The sequence below is a fragment of the Triticum dicoccoides genome, chromosome 3B, assembly GCF_002162155.2.
Source record: "Triticum dicoccoides isolate Atlit2015 ecotype Zavitan chromosome 3B, WEW_v2.0, whole genome shotgun sequence".
Taxonomy (NCBI): Eukaryota; Viridiplantae; Streptophyta; class Magnoliopsida; order Poales; family Poaceae; genus Triticum; species Triticum dicoccoides.
The window spans coordinates 487,923,022-487,933,641 of NC_041385.1; the positions used below are offsets into that span (position 1 = coordinate 487,923,022).

Genomic DNA, 10,620 nt, shown 5'->3' on the forward strand with positions numbered 1-10,620 from the left:
GTAGCGATCATATTCTCCAAAGGATTATAATAATGACCCGATGGTGTCAGTACATGCTGATTTGGAGCAGTATTCAGACGATGGGGTTCCGTCACACGTGGTTAAACCGGCGTCCCAACTCCGGGCGCTGCAGCCCGGTTTACCTCCGGCGGGTTACTAGGCCCTGCACCAGGCGTGCGGAAGAGGTTTCTAGGCTCATAAACCGTATGCAGACGGGACTGAGCCTTCTGGTGCCTTCTCCTCATGATCTCATTTGATGCGTTCTGATCCATCGTAAGCTGGAAAGCCTCTGATTGAATCTGCTGGGCACGAGCATCCAAAGTCACCCGTTCTGCAGCCATCCTGACGTCCTCTGCCGCAAGGTCTTCCTTGGCTTGTGCTACCTCCTCACACAGTTGTGCCACTTCCGCATCATGTTGAGCCTGATTCGTCGGGTTGACCATGGCAGTTAACAGAGCCGTCAACTTATCCATTAAAGCCATCAACACTTGAGCCGGCGGGCGCACAGGGCCTCCTACCCCAGCGGCCGTCACCGCTGCTGACCCAGAAGTCATTGTTGTCGCAGCCGTAGAGTTTGGCCCGGGTTGAGTGCCAGCCATGAAGATCCCGACTCTGTTTGGCGGCTCAAAGGGGTCCGAAATACTGTTGCCATCGGAATAGTCCCCAAGCCCGCCATCTTCCAGTTGATACAACGAATCCGTCTCACCCGTGGACGATTCACCATCAGAGTAGATGGCCGTCTCACCGCCAGACATAGATCCTTCATCAAATTCCGCTCCGTGGATGCATCCCACAAAGGCACGCTTCATGGCGGGCTGAGCTCGGGCGGGTCTCGCATGCTGAGCCATCTCGACGATATCGGTGCAGATGTCCAGCTCAGGGTCCGGCTCGCCGATCTTGCCGATGAAGACGTGGATTACGCCGAAGGGGACTCGGTACCCGTAATCAATTGAGCCGGCCTCGGGGCCCCAACCTGCGTCGTCGATGTAGAGTTTGCCGCGATAACTCTTGGTCATCCGGCCCACAGCGTATCCCTTGAGCCCTTCAAAGTTGCCCTTCAGGAACTCAAATCCACCGTGCGCTGGCCCCATGGTGGGCGCTAACTGTCGTGGAAAGGTCACGGCAGATGTCCTAGCAAAAGGACTTAGTCGTGGAGCCATCGCAACTAGGAAGCTTAAAGGGGTTAAAACGGGACAAAGGACACGGGAGTTTATACTGGTTTTGCCCCTTGCGGTGAAGGTAAAGGCTTAATCCAGTTTGAGGTGGGATTGCTTATGTCTCGATTACCAGGGAGTGAATCCGCTTGACCTAGGTTTCGATCTGATGTTACTTGTCCTGAACCGCCGCCGGGTCGTCCCTTTATATACGGAGGTCGACACCCAGCGGCTCACGGAGTCCCGGCCGGCTCATAAACAGTGTCCGGCCAAGTCATACATATATGGCGGTTTATCTCTACGGGCCTTAAGCTGCCTTTGGGCCTTAGGCCCTTAACTGAACCGCCATCTTCAAATGTCATCTTGGGCTTCATATGATGAATCGCCATAGGTATAACCCGGCCCCTCCTGGGCGGGTCATACCTACTAGTTATATCCCCAACAAGTTGCATCGATGCAAGATTTGACACTGATCTAGGTGACTCTAAGTCTCAATCCAGATACATATTGAACGTGGGAGTAATTAGCTAGAGTAGCTCCATGCAGAGCATTGTAGACATAGAAATTTGGAAAATACATACGGATCTGAATGTGGCAGACCGGTTGACTAAACTTCTCTCACAAGCAAAACATGATCACACCTAAGTACTCTTTGGGTGTTAATGACATGGCGATGTGAACTAGATTATTGACTCTAGTAAACCCTTTGGGTGTTGGTCACATGGCGATGTGAACTATGGGTATTAATCACATGACAATGTGCACTATTGGTGCTAAATCACATGGCGATGTGAACTAGATTATTGACTCCAGTGCAAGTGGGAGACTGAAGGAAATATGCCCTAGAGGCAATAATAAAGTTGTTATTTTATATTTCCTTATTTCATGATAAATATTTATTATGCATGCTAGAATTGTATTAACCGGAGACTTGATACATGTGTGGATACATAGACAAAACACCATGTCCCTAGTAAGCCTCTACTAGACTAGCTCGTTAATCAAAGATGGTTAAGTTTCCTAACCATAGACATGTGTTATCATTTGATCAACGGGATCACATCATTAGGAAAATGATGTGATGGACAAGACCCATCCGTTAGCTTAGCATTATGATAGTTCAATTTTATTGTTATTGCTTTCTTCATGTCAACTACATATTCCTTTGAATATGATATTATGCAACTCCCGGATACCGGAGGAATGCCTTTTGTGCTATCAAACGTCACAACGTAATTGGGTGATTATAAAGATGCTCTACAGGTATCTCCGAAGGTGTTTGTTGGGTTGGCATAAATCGAGATTAGGATTTGCCACTCTGAGTATCGGAGAGGTATCTCCGGGCCCTCTCGATAATACACATCATAAGAAGCCTTGCAAGCAAAGTGACTAATGAGTTAGTTGCAGGAGGATGTATTATGGAACGAGTAAAGAGACTTGCCGGTAACGAGATTGAACTAGGTATGAAGATACCGACGATCGAATCTCGGGCAAGTAACATACCGATGACAAAGGGAATAACGTATTTTGTCATAAGGGATCGACTGATAAAGATCTTCGTAGAATATGTGGGAGCCAATATGAGCATCCAGGTTCCGCTATTGGTTATTGACCAGAGAGGTGTCTCGGTCATGTCTACATAGTTCTCTAAATTGTAGGGTCCGTACGCTTAACGTTTGATGACCATATTGTATTATGAGTTATGTGATTTGGTGACCGAATGTTGTTTGGAGTCCTGGATGAGATCACGGACATGAAGATGAGTCTCGAAATGGTCAAGAGGTAAATATCGATATATAGAACGATGGTATTCGGACACCGAAAGTGTTCCGGGGGGAACCGGGTACTTATCGGGTCACCGGAAAGGAGTTTCGGGCACCCGGCAAAGATATGGGCCTTATGGGCCAAGAGAGGAAACACACCAGCCCACAAGGGGCTGGTGCACCCCTATACAGGCCAGCCCTATGAGGAGGTGAAGGAAAGAGGGGAGGGCAAGGAAAGTGTGGAGTAGGACTCCCCCTTCCTTCCCTCTCCCCCCCTCTTTCCTTCCCCCTTGTTTATACAAGGTAAGGGGGGCGCCACTTGGGAAACCCCAAGTAGGATTCAGATCCTACTTGGGGCGTCCATTGGCTGCCTCTCTTCCCCTCCCACCTATATATATGTGGGGAGGGGGGCGCCTAGAACACACAACATCAATTGTTAGCCATGTGCGGCGCCAAGCCTTCGGTCATATTCTCGTAGTGCTTAGGCGAAGCCCTGCGCAGATCACTTCTCCATCACCATCACCACAATGTCGTGCTGATGGAACTCATTTACTTCCTGGACACTCTGCTGGATCAAGGGTTCGAGGTACGTCATCGATCTGAACGTGTGCAGAACTCGGACGTGCCGTACGTTCGGTGCTTGATCGGTCGGAACGAGAAAAAGTTCGACTACATCAACCATGTTGTCAAACGCTTCCGCTTTCGGTCTATGAGGGTACGTAGACATACTCTCCCCCTCTTGTTGCTATGCATGTCTTAGATAGATCTTGCATGAGCGTAGGATTTTTTTTGAAATTGCATGCTACGTTCTTCAACAGTTTTCCTAGTGTTCCTCTGAACCACAAGTAAAGCAGTCATCTCTCTTTTTGTCTTTCTTCTTACCCTTCTTCTTGAAGGTTGTATTCTGCTGGACAGAGTTCTTTCCCTTTAACTTGTGGGAATTCTTCTGCACCATATTGGCGCTAGAAGAACCCTTTGCCCCTTCCACACGTGAGTCCTTTGCTCTCGAGTTCTGCTCAACACTTAGATGACCGATGACATCATCAACAGAGAATTCACGTCTCAAGTGCTTGAGAGAAGTAGCAAAGTTCCTCCATCTAGGAGGGAGTTTTGCAATAATGCAACCCGCGACAAACTTGTCCTGTAACTCACACTTTAGGAGCTCCGGCTCCTTAGCGATGCATTGTATCTCATGGGCCTGGTCCAATACAGAATGATTATCAACCATTTTGTAATCAAGGAATTGCTCCATAGCATACAACTCGCTTCTAGCATCGGTTGCGCTGAATTTAGCTTTGAGTGCATCCCACAAAATCTTGGCAACACGCCTATGGAGATATGTGTCAACCAGCTTGTCTCCGATCACAGTAAGAACAGCTCCGACAAAGATGGCGGTTGCCTACCTAAACACATTCTTCTGCTCAGGAGCAATCATTACCGTGGGAGACACACCACCAACCGAGAACACATTCATCGTTGTGAGCCACAAGGTGATCCTAGTCTGCCAATGCTTAAAATGAGCCTTGGTAAACTTTTTTGGTTTCAGAGTAGCGGCGAAGCCATGAGTCGAAAAGTGCCTAAAATAAGGTTTTTGGATTATTGGAAACATTAGCACTTTCCTGACTAATCTAATCCACGAGTAAACAGTAAACATGGAAAATGTGATATGCATCTCATACTGATACCTAAGCATGTGAGCACGTACACATAGAACCGAAACATCTATGAACAACATATATACGGCTATCACATGAACGAGCAGATAGGGGATGAACGAGTCATACCCTCCGGTTGACCAGGCCACCGCGGTGGCGGCAACAACAACAGCAGCCTCAACATCGACCGAGGCCTTCTTCTTGGGATTTCGTCGTCAGCCATGGAGTCGACGTAGAGGAAGCAGAGGCGGACGGAGACGGAGACAGATCGGGAGCAGTCGCGTCGAGACGCTCCCCAAAAACCTTATTGCCGTTCTCCCAGGCAGAATCTCGAACGACGGGGTTCCGGAGGCACCTGCTCTTCCGACCAGCCGTGCACGTGGTCGTCGGGATGGGATCGCCGGAACAACACAAAGAGAGGAACAATAGATGACGGCTAGAGTTGTGTAAAATAGAGTGAGTAAACTGAGTTAGGGTTCACTCCACTGGACAACGCCTTCTTATATAGGTCATCGGGTAGATGGGTCTGGGCTCAGGCCCACGAACGAGTCCGCGAACAGCCCACGGTCCAACGTCTCGGACAGTGGCACTTCTGTAAGCGACTCGTTAATTTATCAAAGATTAATTAACCATTTCTGGCTGGTAAAAATAAGCTTCGGCTCGGCTCATTCCCGCAACCTGCGACGCGCGCATGCGTCGAGACGAAACGAGGCGAGGCGAGCGGCGGAGGTGGAGGAGCGCACGCGTACAACTCTTATTTCCAAGTCCCCAATAGCAAGTGGTAGAGCAGCCTTTATAATGAGGTCTCACTCTTCTTACTATAGCGATATGGTACTACACTTCCCACCACTTACCATGCACATTCATAGGCCTTAGAGATTAACAAAGAATTATTGTCTTATATGGACCTAACCCCATCCATAATCTATCACTCTTCGCTTCTCCGCTCCGTACAGGAGTTGGTGGAGCAACGCCGAACAGGCAAACTCCGTGGAGCAGAAAGTGCGGAGTGGAGCCGGTTGCGATGCCACTACGCGAAGCAGCTTTTTCTGAAATCTCAGATCCTTAAATCACGGAGTTGATAAGATTTGCGAAGAAACTGTCACCGCCAAGTGAAAAACGGTTCACCTGGCCACGCCCAACTCGCTCGTTCCTATTTTCCCGCCCAGCTCCACATGAATAGGGAGCATAGCTGCATCTTTTACTAACGTTATTTTCTACAAGGAGCAGTATTTCTGGTGAATGAGCGGGAGTCGAGGATTCAGAGGAGCTGGAGCATTTCCGATCACGCTCTTAATTATGGCCTTGCGGGTCTCTGGATTGCTTACCATGTGGCACATGTCCATGTGGTAAGCAATTCAAACAATTTTAAAAAATAAAGGCCGAGTAGAAAAAAACAGACCACCGGAGACGGAGAGCGTCACACCCGGGTCCTCTCTGAAACCGGCGCAACATCCCTGGTCCCCGCGGAAATAAGTAAAAACCGGATAAATCAAGATCGGTACACACCCGCCGGCCGCCACACACGCACCCATGGCCGCGGCGGCGCAGGGCGAAGCGAGCACGGGCACGACGGCGGCGACGTTCCGGCGCGTGTACGAGACCCTCGAGGCCGAGCTTCTCCGGGACGACTCCTTCGACTTCAACGACGACGCCCTCCGATGGATCGACGCCGTCAGTGCTTCTACCTCTCTTCAATACTCTATTTTTTTTCTTCCCTCTCCATCAGTGACGGTTAATCGTACTTAAAAATTCCATTATCCTTTTTCCCGAGCAGATGTTGGACTACAACGTGCTTGGTGGTGAGCAGACATTTGCGTTTTGACACAAGAGGGGCACACCAGGGCACACCGTTTTTGGCCGTCAAACCATTAAATAAATTCATGCTCCAATCGGTTGCTTGACGAGTCCAAATCGATGGAGAGACCCGGGTAATACTGTATATTTCAACACAAACTAATGACTTGGATTTTGCCCATGTTCAGGAAAGCTCAACCGCGGCTTGGCTGTTGAGCTACAAATTGTTGAAAGCAGGATCTGAACCGAGCGAGGAGGAAGAGTTCCTTGCTTGCATTCTTGGCTGGGGCATTGAATGGGTATTACTATCACCATCGGTGCTTCGGTCATTTCGTGATTTGAGTATTATGCAACCAGGTGTAATTCTCATGCTTGTTCTTCGGGGTAATGTGCAGCTTCAGGCTTATTTCCTCATTCTTGATGATATTATGGATAACTCCCAAACTAGGCGAGGAAAACCATGTTGGTATAGGCTTCCAGAGGTTTGTCAAGTACCTCTTTGCTTTGTCTGGATATGTCTAAATGTTCTTGTACAAGATCTTGTGCTGTACTCCCTCTGTAAACTAATATAACAATTTGGGAGAAAACAGTCCCTCCAAAAGGTGCATGTTTTTAACTGGAGAGTGCTGCATGGGATTGTACCGTGGCACCGTGCTACTGTACTTTATCCGATCGTCATATGAACACTCCAGTTATTTGTCCTGTGTGCCGTACTGATCCAGAAGATCTTCGGCATATGTTATTCTTTTGTGACAGAGCAAAATCAGTGCGAAAGCTGCAGCGACCCATGAGCGTTCTGCTTCAGCCATTTTGGAACGTCTGTTGTGTGCTGAAATCTCTGGAGGCAATATCCCAATTGCTAATGGAATTGAGATGATTATGGTGGCTGGATGGTACTTATGGTGGATTGACGGAAAATTTCTCACAAGGAAACCTGCGGTTCAGCAGCTCGATCAGCCATGAGCATTAGAGGTATAGTAGCTAATACCCTGGCTACCAAACTGAAGGTACCAACGCGATCTATGTGATGGGTCAGACCGGCTACCGGAGTGATTAAACTAAACGTGGGTGCTAGCTATCACCCTGACGCTGGTTCAGGTGCTGCTGGTGCATTGATGCGAGACTGTACAGGGGCGTTTATTGCTGCTTCCTGCTCGTACAAGATACACGCCATGGATGCCGCCACAATGGAAGCGCAAGCGTTATTATAAGGCTTGTGTCTAGCTGATGATATAGGGATTTTCTCTGTTGCCATCGAATGTGATCCTTTGGAGATTGTTCAAGCTATACTGGACCCGTCAGAGTACCGTGCTTCCGCAGCGGTGGTTACAGATGACTGTTGAAAGTTGATGAATTCTTTTGTCAGGGCGACGATAGAGCACTGTGCTCGGGAAAGCAATGCCGCTGCGCATTGTCTTGCTCGAGCAAGTTACAGGGGGAAACATACTGGGGAGTGGCGGGAGCACCCCCCGCCCCCCCCTGATTTCTTAATATCCTCTCTCTTAACAGACATGGTTATTGTTTAATAAAGGTCGCCAAAGTTTAAAAAAAGATCTTTTAGATCACTAAAGTAGTGGTCTAAAAGATCTTATATTAGTTTACAGAGGGAATACTTTAACTAATTCAAGACTTGAGTAAATATAAATAGTCATGACTCGACTCCAATATCACAGGAGGAAGTAGGTCACTAGCTAGATAGCAGATACCATCGTGGTATTGACTTCCTTATGTAAATAGACAGATTAATATTAGTATTTGTTTAGCAGAAGAAACTACTGCATCATTATTTGGGTTTAGTTCTTTAGTTGACTTTCATGATTTATTACCGTTTGCTAGTGGCTTTTTCCCCTTGAGCAGGTTGGCCTCATTGCTATAAATGATGGACTTGTCCTGCGCAGCCAAATATCACGGATCTTCAAGCGTTATTTTCATGGGAAACCTTACTATGTTGATCTCCTAGACTTTCAATGAGGTAATTATATCCAAAAAAAGTCCCATTCTATGTCCTTTTCTGTTGCAGGAGCTTAATTCTGTTACTGCTCATCTAGGTCGACTTTAAGACGACTTCTGGCGAGTTGTTAGACCAAATTACAACAAGTGAAGGACAGAAAGATCTGAGCAAATACACTGTAGATGTGTATGCCATTGCCACCTGATTATGAACTTCGACGATGCTATATTGTCCATGCTTAGTACCTTGAGAACAATGATTTTTCATTATGTAGTTTATTCTTTTTCGTGCTAATGGGGCATGTTTTAATTTCTATGCAGTTACAGGCGCATTGTAGAATACAAAAGAGCTTACTATTCATTCTATTTGCCGGTAAATAAGAAATGCTCATTTTACATCTTCTGGCAACACTAGTTATGATTCACCTGCAGTAAAATTCCTTTAACCTATTGCAAAGGTCGGTTGTGCACTGCTGTTGTCCGGTGGGAGTTTGGATGATTATGTTCAAGTGAAGCATATCCTAGTTGAAATGGGTATTTACTTCCAAATTCAGGTGATACTTTTCATAGTACATTTATCTTGTCACTTTAAGACATACTTTCTTTTCGGTATTTATGTTCTCGAAAGTGGTATAATCGCCAGATTCTCCTTTCAGGATGATTATCTCGACTGTTTTGGTGATCCAGAAGTTATGGGCAAGGTAAGTTGATTCACTTCCTCTATTACTGTCAAAAGAAAAGAAAAAAGTTGCATTTGATTTCTGAAATCATCCTGTTTCAGATTGGAACCGATATCTAAGACTTCAAGTGCTCTTGGCTGTTTGTTCAAGCACTAGTGCGGGTCGATGAGAGGCAAAAAGACATCTTATTTGTAAGGCACATGAATTGGGTCATTCTATAATATTGTGAAGCGCACAATTTCTTTTTCCAGGAACACTATCTTAATGCCTGTGTCATGCACAGGAAAATTATGGGAAATCAGATCCTGCTTGTGTTGCAAAAGTGAAGGCGCTGTATAAAGAGCTCAATCTGGAGGTTTCCTTCTTTGCTCAACATGAGTGTGACATGTCTAGTTCATTGCATAATTGTCTAAGATTAATAAATTCATTTTCAATGCAAGCATGTGTGAGTGTGACATGCCTTTTTTCATTGCTTCCAGGTGGTGTTCTCTGAGTATGAAAGGGAGATTTACGAAAAGATGATATCAGACATCGAAGCACAACCGAATGAAGCTGTGCAAGCAGTGTTGAAATCCTTTTTGCATAAAATCTACAGAAGGATGAAGTAGGAATGTTCTTGCGTACAAAGAGATTGCCGGGTGGAATGAGTTCTTTGGTGTCGGCGCATGCAAGATGAATAGTAGTATTAAATACTTATGAATAAGCAGTATGACTGGTCATATTGAATAGTCAGAGTTTTTGCTTTATATTCGCGAACAATATGGCTGGGACTGGGAGCTTGTCCCCAACAACAAAGCATTTCCATGTAAAAGAATAGAATATAAGAAATTTACTCCTTTCTGTTTTGTTTTCCTATATCTTTTTAGCAGGTTGTTATTCTATTTTTTGTACGCATAAGATCATTTACACAAAGCATCCCAGCCTCAGTCTGTCAGTCGGAGATTGCACCCTTACCGTTCTTGAACAATGCCGTACAACTGCTCCGATGATCTATGCACAATCTAAATCCTAGCAGTAAACTATGATACTCCATCGCTGAGTAAGCTTCAGCTACAAATGCTACTGCAACCAACGAAGCTGGACCTGGCTATGAACTGATCCATCCACACAGAAAATGATCGCTCGTACGTATACAAAAGAATTTGTTAAAAGTTAACCAGTAGTTGAGCGGATTTTAGCAGACCAAAAGCACCATCCTCCAACGGATGCATCGCGGCCCCGTATGAGAACTTTCTGGGAAATAAGAAACATGGGACGGATGTGCCGTTGGATTGGCACCACTCTGTCCTGTGTTCCACCTCATAGTTCACATGATAAATTACTAGGAAACATGCCCATACGTTGGAGCGGGAGCTAAAAATATTGCGCCATAGCCAAATAAGTATGGCTCAATACTCCAACATATGAGTGTCTTCTATTTTAACACAAGGGCCCACCATGTTGCCACTTACATTCGACGTGATAAATCCCAAGGCTATGAACTTGCCTTTTGAATTCACAAACATTAGTTTTGTTTAGATGGCATTTTTTTGAAATGCATGAATAGTTTTCGAATTCATGAACATTTTTTGACTCGGCGATTATTTTTTGAATTGATGAAGTTTTATTGAAATTGGGGAAC

At 46.0% G+C, this 10,620-nt stretch overlaps 1 pseudogene; it reads left to right on the forward strand.

The window, feature by feature from the left end:
* Positions 1–5,995: 5,995 nt before the first annotated feature.
* LOC119276676 lies at positions 5,996–9,854 on the forward strand (annotated as a pseudogene).
* Positions 9,855–10,620: the final 766 nt, after the last annotated feature.